At 43.6% G+C, this 16,522-nt stretch overlaps 1 protein-coding gene across 2 annotated transcripts in view; it reads left to right on the top strand.

Annotated features, from left to right (window-relative positions):
* The first annotated feature begins 288 nt into the window (after positions 1-288).
* The window catches only part of VIT (vitrin), a 104,610-nt gene continuing 88,376 nt past the window's right edge, over positions 289-16,522 (top strand). For both annotated transcript variants that reach the window (XM_046662746.1, XM_046662745.1), the window contains exon 1: positions 289-521. The gene's annotated coding sequence lies outside the window, so the exon portion shown is untranslated. The remainder of the gene's footprint in view (positions 522-16,522) is intronic.

The raw sequence follows: 16,522 nt of genomic DNA, 5'->3' as shown, positions 1-16,522 counted from the left end.
GTTTAATCTAGTTGTTCACTAGCATTTGAAAAAGAAAGAGAGAGAAAATTTAATTGCCCTGTTCGTCATTTTTAAAGTATATTTTTTCTTTTCCATTTTAACTAGGTGCTTTTCTTCTACTTTTTAAAATTTCTAATTGTAGAATTTGCTTACCGAAAATGTGTGCTTTGGGCTAGAAAAGAATATTTAGAAATCCTTAGCCAAAAAAAAAAAGCAAGTGGGAGTGGAAATTTGAAAGAGGACCGCCTAATTCAGCACTAAAACCAGTGTGAGGAGCAGTATGTGTGCGTGTGTGCATGTGTGTGCGTGTGGTGTAAAATGTGCTTTTCAAAGTGCTGAGAGGTTGATGGGAATGTTTGATTAGCTCCTCTGAGAAGAGGAGAAAAGGTGCTTGGACCTCTTCTCGCTTCTTCTTTAGAATAATTTGGATGGGATTTGTGATGCAGAAAAGCTTAAGGAAAAAAGGATATCCATTCTGTGTGGTGGAAAATTTTTGAAAAAAATTGCTTTCTTCAAACAAGGTATGTCCGATGAATTGCTAAGCTACGTAGATAGTTTGCTTTCCATTCCTTATTATAAAAACACTAAAATGTATTTATCATTAAGAAACTACAAAACACACCTTGACCAAGAAATCAGTCTGTACAAATTTCAGTCTCAAGAAAGTTGAGACGGGAGTGGGTGGTAGTTGACACCTTGTAAACAAGTAATGTGATGTAGGATAGCCACTGTACATAAATTGTGCTAAGATAATAAGATTAGAACAAGATTTGCGCTGTATCTTTAAACTACTTGATTATGGTTAAAATAAGTTGAAAAGTATGACATTTGGGTAGAACTTTAAAGTACATTTAAGTCTCTCTATTATCCTGCCTTTTTTTATACCTTGCTTCCTAGGCGGAATACAATAGCAATGTGACAAATTGCTTATAACAATGTATGAAAAGCAGTAAGAGAAATGGGCACATTGATGCTAAATTAAAAGAGAAATTTTTATTTAGCATGGATCTCTACTTTTCTCTATTCAGACAGATCTCAGTGCAGTGTGGCTATATGTGCAATTCTGTATCTTGTTTCCACTGGAAGTGTTTTCTTAAGCTGATTGCTTCTTTTACTGAGAAAGGGCTGGCATTGTTAAGTTTACTATCGTAGCTCAACTTAGCACAAGCAAACAGGATACGAAATCTCTTTTAAGCATGATTTGTGTCAAACCAGGATGAACATGAAATAAATGCTTCAAGCACAGGTTAAACAAAGAGGATAAGACTGAATGATTAGACTCAATGGTTTGCTCCGAACAACCCACGGCATCTTGGCCATCCCCAAATTGAGAGTGGAATTCAAGATTTTCTTTGGGTTTGTTGTAAAAATAAAACCAGGCGTTCTTGGCCATGGTGGTTATTCAAAAATGTGAGCACTAAGAAAATAGCATTTTGCCATTACGTTGTGTTGCAATAAATTTGGAAGTTTTGGTCGGTACAGTTCTGAGGTTGTTTTTCCCTCTGGCTCCTGAAAGATGGAAACACTCCTGCAGCAAGGCAAGATCAAACGCTGTTTGTGTATTTTCTCTGTTGTGCGTGTTAGCGGCATGCGGTAGCTACGCCGCCTGTAGGAAAGCTGGAAGTGCCTGTCTTTTATTTATTGAATTAAAATACTGTCTTTTGTAAAAGGGCTTTAGACAAAGAATTGCAAGGCTACAAGGGCTGCATTTTTAATTGCAATATGCTGGTTTCCCAGACTAAGCTTCATTAAAATGGATCTTACACCTCACCCTTGAAAGGAAGTCCGTTCAGAACATTGCAAATGCTTAATGTCTATCCTGAAATAGGGTTCACTTTATGAATGTCGTTCAGATGATCTAATTATCTTTTTTTGCCAAGTTACTGATCACTTGAAGAATAGTTTCTTGCAGAGAAAATACACTGGATTAGATAATGGTTTATGAATAGCCTCAGAAGAGGAAAAATGCTTGTGCTTCTCTCATCTGTAATTCCGTAATTGTAATTCTTACAAGGCACATTGTCCACAGGAAAGCCCTGCAGTTCAGTGCAATGTACCAAACCCGGAGTCCCAAATTACCGTAACAGCTCTGCCGCTACCTAGCTGCGTTACCTAGGGAAAGGTGTGCAACATTTCTTGACTTTTGTTTCCCCATCCAAAAAACAGAAATAGCAATGCTTACACACACCTCCTCCCAGGGTGGTCGTGAGGTTCAGTATTGATTCTCAGTTCCAAAAGGGCTTTCAAGGGTGAAAAGTTCTATAGAAATGTAATCTTTTTGCCTACAAAAAAAGATTACACAGGAAGGAGTCTTTGGTCTTTTTGAGAGAAGAAGAAATTTTCCTCTACCCTTCTAGGTTCTTCTGAGTGGTCTAAGAATTAAATTGACGTGAGATAGATTAATAGGAAAAAAAATCAGATTTAGTTAATTTTGTACGTACAGGAGCTCCACATACGTGAGAGGGTCAGAGACCCCATGTACATGAGAGGTTCAGAGACAAAAAGGTAAAGTGAGGTATAGATGCCAACTTGAGCTAAGAAATGGACTAGGGGCCTGAGGCTTCAGAGGGGAGGAGGAGAGGACGATAAGAAGAGCAGATGTTCAGTAATTAAAGGTTTGCCCTGCCATAGAGATAGGTCATAAAAAATTATTTCTGGTAATAACTCTTATTATGGACAAGGCCCCCAATTTAAATTCTTGAAAGGAGAGGTAAATTTTCTCCAGCCCACAGGGCCTTGATTGCCTTTAGTTCCAAATATTCCACATGCCAAAGTGGCACATTCTGGGGAGGCCTGTTCTGAACCCCTTCACCTTAAAATAAATGTCTTATGGCCTCCAGGATGTTCCCATTAACATGTGACCTTGGGTGCAACTTCTCTCCTTGCTCATTCAGAGGCAGGAGCCAGGTATCAACAGCAGTGGGTGCAAGACAGAGCACATTGGTACGTCTATCAGTGGAAGGGCGTTCTAGCTGTGTGACCTTGGAGAGGTTACTCAACATCTCTCTGTCTTCATTCCCTCACATATGAAATGAAGAAGTTGAACAAGATAGTCTCTGTTTCCTTCCTAGTTCTGTGGTTCTAGGCACTGGGACCTCTCCAACATCAAGACATGGTCAACCCAATTTCACTGCTGAGAGTCTGTATATTATAAAATGAAGAAATATAAAATGGGGAAACTGAAACTATGGTATGTTTAAAATGATTGTGCTTACCTAACCAAAGATTTTAAAATATCCAAAAATGAAATATAGCATAATTTCGTGCTACATAAATGTAACATAATTGTGTGTGTGCACAGTATATGTATATATATATATATCCATAGTGTTCTGAGGTCAGTGTGGTTCAAGTTGGGTGACAGACTTCCTTCAGTGGTTTGGTGTATTTCTGTGACTGTCTGTATAACTGGATGTGGAAATAATGTCAAATATCTGAATTTCAGGCCTTCCATGCAAGGCCAGGGACAACTGGCCCTCCTGTGCCATGGATGCCCTGGCGGTTTGTCAGGCAAGAAGCCCTGCCACTTTGTACGTGTGTTAACATTGGCAAGTTACTTAGACTCTCTGGGCCTCATTTTCTCATCTGTAAAAGGGGTCTGTCACCAGTGCCTACCTCATAGGGCTGTGGTGAAAAGTTTCAGTCAGTGCCTGGCACGCCGTCAGCATGCAAACATCAGCAAATACTCTCTTTATGATATGTGACTGGAAGGAAGAAATTAGATCAGCTGGGAAACAAGTGATTTGCAATCCTCTTCAAACTTTTAAACATGGGCTCTTTGGATGGGGTAAGCAAATAGATTTGTGGAACTATGGGATATTAATGCAATTATTAGAAACTTCTTGCCCCATCTCTTCATCCAGAGGATCTGAGCTAATCAATCAGTCAGCAAATGATAAGCAAGAGAGGCGACTTTTGTGGTGTCTGTAATTTGAGAAGCCCCAAGGTCCCCCACACACTGCCTAAAAATGTGTTTCCCTGTGGTTTGTGGAAGGTGATGAAATTCCTGGCTCCCTGAACACACATAGTGAGCGAGAGAGAAAGTGCCATGGGAACCTGCATGAAGGCGTGAAGGGTCCCTGTGCAGATGGCAGGGAGCAGCTTCTGTTGAGGCAGAGAATGGGGTAAGAAAGGAGCAATAGACCAGGGCAAATTTAGGCTAGGCATCAGAAATGGCTTTTTAATAGTGCCGGCTGTTAAATTTTAATGAAGCCGCTGGAGTGCACGCTCACAGCCAGGGCCTCCACAGTCATTTGTGGGCCTGGATCTGGCCCTGACTCCTGGCACTGGCCTGCACCGCTGAGCTCAGCTGCAACTAGCCCCTCCAGCTGTGCACCTGCACCCCACCTGCCCAACTCCTGTGACCAGCCTCCACTGCTATAGGCAGCCCACGGCAAGACCCTGCAGCTACAGGAGTACACGCCCACAGCCAGGGGTATCGCAGCTGCTGGTGTGCCCACAGATGGTCCCTGCCCTTGCTGCTGGCCCTGGCCCTGGCCCTTGCCACTACATACCTGGTCCCTACCATGACACAGACAGCTGTTGCTGGCCCCCACAGCCTAGTGCATACACACTACCCCCTCCGGCCATCATCACTGCCTGCCTTGGTCCCTAGCTGCTAGACCAAGAGGTACCACTGAGGACCCCCAATAGCCACTGTGGATCCCCCAGAGTGCTCGCCAAGGACCACACAGTCTTCAACGTTGTGGACCCCAGTGGCCTGAGCTGTCAAGATATCACACCTCCCTAGACCTGGAGCCACCACAAGCCCGCATACTTGGCTCCCTGTACCACTAGAGCTGGGTCACAGCACGCACCACCGTCTCCCACCCACAGGTGAAGGTCTTTCCTTACAGAAGTCAGTGCACAAAGTCTGAAAGAGGTGATTGCTTCTTCAAATGCGTAGACACCTACACAACGTGACAAGGTCATGAAGAATCAGGGAAATATGACACCACCAACGGACCACAGAAAACCTCCCATAACTGATCCCGAAGAAATCGAGACACATGAACTGCCTGATAAAGAATTCAAAATAATTGTTCTAAAGATGCTCGGAGAGCTACAAGAGAACACAAATAAATAATTTAACCAAGTCAGGAAAACAAAATGAGAAGTTCAACAAAGAGATAAAAAACATAAATGGAACCAAATGGAAATTTTGGAGGTGAAGAATAAAATTTTAATTAAAAAAAATACACATAAACAAATTTAAGTCAGTCTGAGATCATCTAGGTGAATTCCTGTTTACAGACCACGAAGTCAAAGGCCAAAATCCAACAAGATTCCCGGAGCCCCACGATCACAACAGAGCAAAGACTATTTCAGTTTTGTTTATTGCATTTTTCTACAGTTACCTCATCTGTAAAACAAACAGTTGTGGATACTGGATTTAGAACTTGTTTTTAGTCAACTAGAAAACTTTTCCGCTTCAACAGATTGCAAACCTTAAAGAAATCCTTAGAGACCACCTATCTGAGGTGATTGGGCCATGTGGGAAGGGCACAAAGCAGGCAGGAGGCGATGCTCTGAGTCGAGACCTTTAAAAGCTGCACATCTTGTGGCAGCCTGCAAAAGGCCAGCCCGCCACAAGGCAGATGTGACTCAGCTGAGACCCACTGCCGCATTCCAGCGCTCATTCTCCTGGAGAAAACGTGAACCGAGATAATGGATGCCAAAACCCTCTCCTGAGCCAAATTGACAAGCCAGGGTCTTGGAACAAAAGAAATATTAGTTTGGTTTAGATTCAGTTTAGAGAATATTTTGGTGTTTGTATTTTATTCTGGTCTTATCATTTGAAAATATGTGTAGGCCCATTTCTGCTTTGTATTACTCTACTAGATGCTTCTTTCCATTCTTTTTAAGAATGCTAGGTGTCGATCCTAGCCATATGATTTGTCCAATTGTCCTACAACCATCTAGTAGATTTTCATGAGAATGAGCTAATGATCCTTACAAATCTCTGAGCAGAGAAGGAATTGCTTCTTTTCTGGGTTCCTAGAAGACTTGACCTCAATGGCAGTCACAAGCCTATGTGGTTCCTTCACCAACATAGTCCAAAGATCAAGCTGTGGCTGACACCAGGCAGCGTCTTGTTGAGAGAGATTCAGTTGGTTGCCTTACCTCTGTTAAGTCCTAAACTGGAGTCTAAATGGGCCATGTTTTGTGAGAGGATGGTGATGAGAATGGTGAGGAGGATGATGGTGATCGTCCATGGTGGCACCCCCACCATCCCAACAACAATAGTAATACTTGCTAACACCTACAGGGCTAGTCTTATGTGCCAGGCGCTGTTCTAAGCCCTTTTCTTATATTAACTCATTTAATCCTAACAGCAGCCATAGGAGGTGGGTTGTTACTAACCCCAGTATACACATGAGACAACAGAGGAACTGAGAGGTTGAGTAAGTTGTCTGAGGTCACAGAGCTAGCAAGCGATGGAGCTCAGCTTCCACCCAAGCAGTCTAGTTCCAGAAGTCACACTCTTAACCTACCAGGCAACAATTACACAGGGTCCTGGTTTTCCTATCACTGCATCAAATTAATATTTGCCATCCCTGAAAATATCTGTAGAGGAGGAAGAAATATTCCTCTACCCTCTAGGTTCTTCTGGCTGGGCTAAGAATGAATTGACATGAGACAGAATAACAGGAGAAAGTCAAACAAAGCTTAATAACATGTATAATTGGGAGAAACCCAGGAAAACTGAGTAACTCACCAAAATGGCCAAAGCCACCACCTTAAATACCATCGTTAGCTAAAAACAAAAGAGGATGTTGTGAGTAGTGGTTTGGGACTTCAAAGAGGAGGAAGGCAATTCACGTGGACATGGAAAAGCAAATGTTTGGTAAACAAATGTTTGCAATGCCTTGCAAAGACAATGGCACATCGAGAAGATTTTGATCAAATGGGCCTTGCTAGAGTCCTCCCTGTCTGTCACACCTGGTTCATGTTATACTACAGTTATCTATGGTATTAGCTCCTTTCTGGAACAGGCCTTCTATCTTTAGTTCTTTTAGACAGTTGTGGGGGAAGGTCAAAGTTTCTTTCAGAGTCTTTTCTCCTTAAAAACAATCAAAGCAAAGAGACACATTTGGGGCTAGTAAATTCTGATCCTCCACACATCGTTTTCAAGTCAAGTCGAATTTCTAAGAAAAGTATTCCTCCTTGCAAGGATAGACATCACCATAACAGTGATGGAGGAAAAAGAGGCAGGGACCTTACAGGAGAAGGCTGTTGGGAAGGGGGCTTTTATTTCTGTCATCCTTGGGTAATCTCCTGATTGAAGAATCACTTTTCAGGTGTGTTGGGAAGACCTGACTCTGGGGGGGAGGCCAAGGAGCAGACATCATTGCCAAGTCCCTCGAGGAGCCAGTTTCCAGAAGGCGTCCCTCACCTTCACTGTAGGGCTAAGTTGGCAGCGAGTCACAGAAACACTCTCACTTCCTTGTGACTCCGACCACTTCAGAAAATCACTTTCCCTGATAAGGGTTTCCATTGACAAGACTCTGATAAAAATGTCTCAAATTCTTTCCCTCAATGAGAGAAAGGCTGAAGTTTTGTGTGGACATGTGGTAAAAATTCATAAAAATAGCCCTTCAGGCTATAGTAAGAAGGAACTCTTTTTCTGCATTCTTTCTTCTCAGACTCAAAAAGCAAAAAAGTATCTATTTCTTCAGAGAAATCCAGTGTATAGTTCCCAAGGGATCAGATCCTATGGCATCTCATTGCTGAGTAAATTCCCTCTTCGCGGTTCCTTTGTGCCCCAAACAGAGAAAACATGCTTTGGACATACAGGTGCAAGTCAGCTTGCCCAGACTAGCTTTGGTTTTTTAACATAGTGAGTAACTCTAGACTCTGAAAGGTAAAAGGAATTTGGGGAAGCAGAGATAACTTTCAATGACAGCAACAACAAATATTTAGTAAGCCGCTGCCATGCGTCATTCATAATTCTATGTACTTGGGAAGAAGAGTAAACAAAATCGTCTCCATTCTCCCAGAGCTGCCAATCTGGGGGCACACAATCAACAAACACACTTAAAGGTCTGGTCACCACCAGAGCTGTGAAAAACATACGAAAATAGGATAAGGGGGCTGGACAGAGCAGGGAGATGTGAGTGATGATTGCATCCCATGGTTAGAGAAGATCTGACAAAGGGACATTTAAACAGAGAGTGAGGTGAAGGAAACTGGTGAGCAACGTCTGTGGGTGTTTGAGGGAAGAACAGTCAGGGCAGAGGGAAGAGCAAGTGCAAAGGCCCTGAGGCAGGACTGTGCCTGGGAGGCTGGCATGTCTGGAGCAGTCTGGGTGAGGAGGAGAGGGGAGATGCAGAGCGTACTTTGGACGAGCAGACACAGACGGCACCATCCTAATGCTCCTTGGTTTCCCCAGCTGCCCCGACTGCCCGCTCACATACTCTCTGGGTGTAGTTCCTACCCTGGCCTTGGATGAAAGCTGAGTAGGTCCCTTAATATTTCAGGCTGACCCCAGAGTTCTTAAAAAGACCTTGCTTACATTATACCTCCAAAGAAGTTCAGTCATTAACATGCATGTAATACTTAGGCAATACTTAAAAACGGCACTGACAGTTTAAAGTCTCATCCCCCACCTGAAGGCTTCTTTTTGTGGTGGGACAGGACGCTATTGGCCCTCTTTCTTGGCACCATGCATTTCCCCACTTCCCCTTGGCTGCTAATGGTCATCTCTTCACATCCAGAGTTGAAGTGGATGCAGAGAGGACAGGTAAAGGTGACAGAAGGCTTTACTAGGTGGTACTGTGGTGAGCGGGCACAGGGCTCCCTGGGCTCGGCAGGCATGTACGGCTGTTTCTTGTTGCCATGGGGCACTTCCATGGGTTCTTCGGAGGTGGCCCCACTTTGTTGGGGACCCTTCCCCTGCAGTTCCCCAGATGCCGTTACATGTGAAACTGCTCTGGCTGGGGGTTTATGGTTCCTCCCTCGGCCCCTGAGCGACTGGCCATCTATCACTGGCCACTTTTAGCTGCCACCTCCTCTGCCCTGCATGCACCCGGCTTGGGCAGGACCTAAAGCGAGCCAAGGCTGAGTCACACACAGGTGGTCTCACTTGCCACAAGCTAGTCCCTCTCCTCTAGACGGCTTCATCATGGGTCAGACCCAGCCCACTGCACCCTCAAGCCCATGGGACACACTCAGTTATTTCAAATGCAGTTGCTGGACGCCCAACCTGGACTTCCAAAGGAGGTCACTGAAAACCGGGATCCTCGGCTGACTGTCTCCCTCCAGACTATATGAGAGGTTGTGGAAGCCGAGAGGGTAGGTAGCTGGAGGTTGGAGCGCAGGAATCCCTTTAGGAAAAGTTGTTGGCGTTTTCCCTCCTCCTCCCCCTCCTCCCCTCTAGATGGAGAAATGCAGAAGCAAAGCAGGTGGTCTCCCGTCTCCCACTTCAGGCAACAGTGAGAGGAGCTTCAGGGAGACCACGGTGGAGCGTGGACGTAGTTGGCACTTAGCCTCAGCTGAAACTAAGACAAAGGATTATCCCATTTTAACATCCCATTACACCGTCAATTACAATACATCCAAATGTTTATTTAGATGGGTGTGTTATGCCTGGTTAAACTTAAAAATATGCCTGGGGCATCACTTCTCCCTAAATAACATTTGTGAGAGAGAGAAAGCTGTGAATGAGTTCAGGCCCAAATATGACTCTTAAAAAAATCTCCTCACATTATACCTAAGACAACTTTCTTACAAAATGTATATATTTTGCAATGTGCATCTTCACTATTGTCAACAGACTATTTCAAAAAGCCTGGGATAGATGTGCCAAGGCGCAAGAGTAAGGCGAATCCACCCTGCAGAGTGGTAAAGGGGTAGTGAGTGGTGTAAAATGTTTGAGGCCCAGAGTGGAATTTTGGTTCTGATTTATATTCATTCTATAACCTTGGACAGCTTGCTAAAGTTCTCTAAGCCTCCATTTCCCACTCTGCAAAATGGGCAGAATAGTACTTTTTCCTGATAGGATCGCCGTGATAATTAAATAAGATTGCAGATGTGCAGTGGGTAGCATAAGGTAAGCATTCAATAGTGATAGTTACCATTATTAGAGTGGACTCTAAGCTTCTAATACTTCCATGAAGAAGGACAAAGGGACAAATCCCATCTTGTGTAACAGGCCACTAGATAGCTGGGCCAAAACTGTCAGGGGGGAATGGTCCGTAGAGGGCCTGTGGAGCATGAGGATGCACGGCTCCCTTTGGAGAGCTGGGTGTCCTGCTTTGAAATGACTCTTTTTCTGTTGGTCTCCACCAATTTGCAGGACTTAGTCATCCACAGCCCTCAGTTCTCAGCCGCAGTCAGTCCCTGCCCTCCTCCACGCCCTCCCTTTTCCCTGAGCCTCTGGTTGCTGGGATTCGAGAATGCTCTTTGACCCATAGCCCCACGCCTGCCTCTCGGCAGCTTGGGGAGAGCTGGAACCTATCATTTGAGAGGAACCCACTCTTTACCAAGACGCAGACGGGAAGATACTATGCATCTGGCACACACACCCTCATCTTTCTTCCTACCTCGATGGAAGGCTATGTCAGACACAAAAATATTTTTCTGTGCCTCAGAATTGAAGTCAGACTGAAAAGCAGAGAGTGTTCAGGCCACTGGAGGCTCTGGGATCACAGTTGGACGGAACCAAATACCCAGCTCCAAATTCACAGTGGATGGCCCCTTGGCAACCACAAACCCCACAGCCCGAGGGAGAAAACTCACTGGGAGGAGGCACGGCTAATCCAGTGTCAAATACATTAGGTAAGGAAGCTTCTGAGGAGAGAAACTCGTCTTCCAGAGCTCCATGAGAGTCTTTTCAACTTCACACGGTTTCCGGAGTAACTAAGAAGAGTGGTCATGGTCCACCTCATCTTTTACTGAGACCCCCACCGCCACCGCTCCCCCAGATTTCCGGCTCTTCATGCTCCCTTCCAGTACAGAGGATAAATAACTCTTGGAAGGAGTTCTTTAGAGCTCATTTGGGGGCATGCCTGCAAACTAGTATTTTTTCCCACTGGCAATATAAGATCTAAAACTACCACTTCAGAAACGTAATTACTGTTTGCAGGCTCACTAGAAATCACTATTGGTCGAAGCTTTTGTGGATGTGATAAGCATTACCATATGTCAGGTTCCTAACGAGGTACAAAATGATGGCCTGAAACACACACACCAAAAAAGCCTTTCCCTTTTTGGTTTTCTGACATATAGAAACATGCCCCATGAATCAATGAACCTAATGGCGTAGGCATAAATCAGTCATCGAACACACGGATGAGCTCTTTAATCCACTCAGCTGCCCAGGAATGAATATCTTTGCTTTAGGATTTGTGCTGATGATATGTGGCGATCAAAAGTGATCCTGGAGGAAGAAATGCTGAGTAGTTCATACTTTAGTCACCAAAAAAATTCCCTGTCATACTTATGGAAAATTCCTAGATTGGAACATCAGTAAGCATAAGATTCTTAGAAATAGATTGGGAAATAAACATTCTCGTAAATCAGTTTCTCAACCCTGACAATATTGGCATGTTGGACTGGATAATTTGTTGTGGGGCTGTCCTGTGTGTGGTAGGATGTTTAGCAGCATCCCTGGCTTCTACTCACTACATGCCAATAGCATCCCCTGCCCCAAGTTGTGACAACCAAAAATGTCTTCAAACATTGCAAATCTTTCCTGGGGGGCAAAATCACCCCTGGTTGTAAACCACGGTCATAAATATATCAGAACTCCACAGTGACAGTCTGACAGCATAATTTCAAGGTTTCCCACTCCCACTTTTTCCTCCCAGAGCACCCCAGCTATGCAGGCTGCATTCCTCCTTCTCAGTGGCTGCCCCCACTCATGGGACTCTTTGTCACGCTTCTTCCCAGAGCCTGTTCCAGAGTTAGATACAGCCGCTCTGCCGCCTGCTTGGATGCTACCAAAAGACAAGCACATGAGTCCTATTCCTTTTAAGTGTTTCCATTTTACTACTAATCACTTCAGGGAAACAGGACATAACGAAAACAACAAGTATGAAAAGCATTTCAATCAAAGCTTCAAGGAACAGAAACCAACTCAAACTGGCTCGAGTAAAAGGGCCTGGAAACATCTATGTCATGCACAGGAGACTGAGTCCAGCTGGACGTCCTTCAGACTGCAAATGGGGTCTGGAAAGTGGCCAGAAACTAAGGCATCTGCTGTCCCTGCTTTTCCCAGGACCACACACTTGCTCCTCTCCATCTCTTCCTGCCCTCATCTTATGCATCTTCTTCAGGGCCCCACATGGCCTTCAGCTTGGCTCCCACAGTTTTCAAGGCTTTCAGGGTCCCAATTCCAAAATCCCAGGGCAGACCTGGATTGGCCTAAGTTACCTCTCTTTGGCAGACCATGGGCTTTTGACTAGCTGAGTCATGACGTCAGCAAGTGTTCAGTCTCTGCCTTCGACTGTAGTATTACTTTGGGGGTCTTGTGAAATTAAAGTTATAAATGTAACCAGGCTTTCAAAAGTGAAAACTACTATACAAATGAGGTTTGGAATTTTTGTTTTATAATTATATTATATTATAAATTATGGAATAGTTTGGAATTTACAACAATCACGTGAGGAATTTGATATAGTAAAAAGAGCACATGATTAAAATAGAGAAAATCTGTGCTGTGTGACCTTAGGTGAAGCACTTCACTGCTCTGAATTATAGGAATAATATTGTCCATTCTGCTTCCCCAAGAGGTTGTTAGGTGGTTCAGATGAGACGTTTGTTGAGAAAACACTCTGCAGACTCCGGTGTAAACCCATGTGACGACAGTCTTCTCTAGTTAAAACCACTGTATGGAGAGGCACTGAGAGTCAGGAAGCAGTCAGGAATAATCTTACAGCGGCAAGCTCCACTGAAAGGGAAATTTATTATCTCACATAACAGGTGGTCCAGAGGTGGGCCCTGTCTCCAGGCACAAGCCAATCAGAGCTCCAGCTTCATTTCTCTGTAATTCACTTGGCTGCCCTCCTCTTTTTGTGTTGGCTTTTTCCTCCTTGTAACTTGTCTCATGGTCACAAGATGGCTGCCAGTAGACCTGGAAAAACTTGCTCCTTTGTTCATTTCCAACAAGAGAGGCAACCTCTCCCTCAAAAACATAAGATTAGAGTCTTTCCATTCAGTCTGTCTGATACAACTCGGGACACAGCCCACCCTTGAACCAGTCACGATCACTGGAGGAGGCCCTGTGCTGATGGGCTCAAACCTGAGGTCCTGAAGCAATCACCAGCAAGGGGGAATATATATACATAACCATTCTTGGCTTAGACTTGGAATCAGGATCCACCTCAGGACCCGGGGAGGGACCAGCCTCCTCTGAGTCTTCTGGCTGCATTTATTCTCTTTACCAAATTAGAGTTGTGCTAGGAAGGAGGAAGGGAGGAAGGGCATGTTCTGCTTAGGCAACCAACAGTGTCCCGTCACATAGCCTGACTCAAAGCACATCTTCAAGTAGCCTGGTGCAGCCTTAGGAGCCAACATTTTGAGAAAAGGCAAAATCTCCCCAGCCTTCCTTGCCTATTTGGCTTGTACTTTTCTGTTGGCATTTCTTTAAGACAAAATAAGGAATTGGAGAGAGAGGGAAAATAAGGAAAGAAAAAAATGACTATCCTCTCTGGCTCACTCTCTCTCTCCTTCACAGAATCCTGGGGGATTATCATAGTGACCACTGGTGTCACGGCAACAGGAAATGCAGTGTTTCAGGCCCAGCCCAGAGGAATATGATCTGAATAAATGTTTATATGCAGATCGAGGCTCCACATTGTAAAGGCCCCTCCCAGTGCCAGCCTTCCTTTTTTCATCCTCACTAGATCAACCCGCATCCACTGAGAAGCAGCTGAGGCCTTACATCAGGCAGAGATGGAGAAAACAAGGCTGCAGATGTGGCCTCTCCCCATTCAGAGACGTCTGTCCTCAAGGGATTTTTGGCATTTTGGAAACACAGCACAAGCCTCTCATAACTATTAAATGTTTCCAGATGGACATTGGCTCTTTCTGCCTTGTGGACAAAGAGTATTGTTAGGTGCTCCCCCATGTAGCATCGTAGATCAGACGAACACCAGCATTACATAAATCCTATGCTTCCACTAGGGCAAGTGAGTGGCTCAAGTAAGCCTCTAGGGGGCTTATTAAAAATGATGAATGCAAAAATAATTTTTAAGCCTTCCATGTCCCCCTATTGCCTAAAGGATCAATTCCACATTCTTTAGGCATGACATTCAAGGCCAACATGACCCCTTCTTTCCCCTCTTACAGTCTGATTTCTCTCCCAGCCTCACTGAGCAGCTCCCCATTCCTGAAGCTCCCCCACTCAGTGTGTTCAGTCCTTTCCTTTCCACTCACTGTTTTCCAACCTGCAGTTAAACTAATTCAAGTCTCTTCTAATCCTCATGCCCCAGGCCTATTTGCCCATCCACCCTTTCTGCCATCACTGTACCCTCTACAGCACAGGTTCTCAATCCTGGCTGCACAGTGGAGTCACTCAGGGGCTTTAAAACATTGAGACCAACTCAGACCAATTAAATCAGAATGTAGATGAGAGAAGTGTGCTTGCTTATTATGAACCAGCTATGGCAAGTGGTGAAGTGTAAATGCAGACTCAGAATGCTTGATTTGAATTCCAGTTCCTCTCCTTGCCAGCCTTATAACCTGTGGCCAGCCTTGTACCAGTCCTCTGCATGCTTCCAATTCATTCCCTCTAAAACTAAGGCAAGAAATAGCCCCTACCTCATCAGGTTGTTGTGAAGATTAAATGAGTTAATGTAAAACTGACACTTAGTACTTGCTCAATCGGTGTTGGGTATGATGAGCATACATGGGTCTCTCTCTAGAAGACTCTAAGCAACTTAATAATAGGATCTGCATCTTGTTCCTCTCTGCCTAGCACAGAGCACACAAACACACAAAATTTTTTGAATGATTAAATGGATGCTGAAGATGAAGTTTGATGTTAGGAGATCAGGAGGATTTACAAAGAAGAGTTGGCCTATGAGCTGAACCTTGAAAGATGGGTGTGTTTGTGAGAGGCGGACGAGGGGTGGCAAGGTATTCCAGAGAGAATGATAAGAAGACCATGAGCCAAGACACTGATGTATAGGGTGTAGAGAAAAGACCAAGAGCCTGGGGTGTGCTGGGGTCAGAGGAGAGGATTATAGAAAAGAATTGCAGTGAGACAGTTTGAGAGGTAAGTTGGACCTTTTCATGAAGAGTTTTTAATGCCTCACTAAGGAATTTGGGGTTTATTCTGTAGAGAATGAGTGGACTGTGAAGAAAAATTCTAAGAGAATGAATGCACAATCATACTTGTGTTTTAGGAAGAAGATTCTTTCCAACTGGAGAGAAGGGAGACCTGGAGCAAGGGAAGCAATGAGCAAGGAGTGAATTAGGAGATTACTGTAGCTTCTTATCTGATAACAACATCATCTGTATATGTTAACTCTTCCCAAGAGACTATTTTGTTAATTTCTGATTTATTAACATACATGCACAGGGTAAAGATTTAAATAGAACAAAACTGTAAGACTTGCTCGCCTCTCTGATCACCACTTACCCAGTTCTATTTCCCTGAAGCAACTACTGTTGCTGAATTAAAAAGATTATGAGAGAGTACTATGAACAATTATACATCAATGAATCGGAAAATCTGGATGAAATAGACAAATGCCTAGAAATAGAAAACCTACCAAGACGAAATCATAAAGAAATAGAAAACCTGAATAGACCTATAACTAGTAAAGAGATTGAATCAGTTATTAAAAAAAATCTCCTTACAAAGAAAAGCCCTTGACCTGATGGCTTTACTGGTGAATTCTACCAAACATTTAAAGAACTTACACCAACTCTTCTCAAACTTTTCCCAAAAAAATGAAGATGAGGGAACGCTTCTTAACTCATTCTATGAAGCATTACCTGTAAACCAAACCAAAGACATTACAAGAAAAGAAAACTACAGTTTCCCTTATCAATACAATAGCCCTTACGAACATTGATGCACAAATTCTCAACAAAATATTAGCAAACTGAATTCATCAGCATATTATAATAATTATACACCATGACCAAATGGGATTTATTCCTGGAATTCCAGGATGGCTGAACTTACAAAAATCAATTAATGTAATACACCAGGTTAATAAAATGAAGGTAAAAAAAAGAACATGTAATCCTCTCAATTGACACAGAAAAAGCATTTGACAAAATTCAACCCACTTCAATGATAAAAACAGTTGACAAACTGGAAATAGAAGTAAACTACCTCAATATAGTAAAAGCCATATGCAAAAAACCCACAGCAAATATCATATTTAATAGAGAAAGACTGAAACCTTTTCCTCTAAGATCAGCAACAAGGCAAGGACATCTGCCTGCTTTCACCATTTCTATTCAGCATAGTACTGGAAGTTCTAGCCAGAGGAATTAGACAAGAAAAAGAAATAAAATGCATCCAAACTGGAAAAGAGGAAGTAAAATTATCTCTGTTTGCAGA

This window comes from Equus quagga, chromosome 5 (genome assembly GCF_021613505.1).
Source record: "Equus quagga isolate Etosha38 chromosome 5, UCLA_HA_Equagga_1.0, whole genome shotgun sequence".
In the NCBI taxonomy this organism is placed as follows: domain Eukaryota; kingdom Metazoa; phylum Chordata; class Mammalia; order Perissodactyla; family Equidae; genus Equus; species Equus quagga.
The sequence above is the reverse complement of the archived record's forward strand: the minus strand, read 5'-3'. Positions and strand labels throughout refer to the sequence as shown.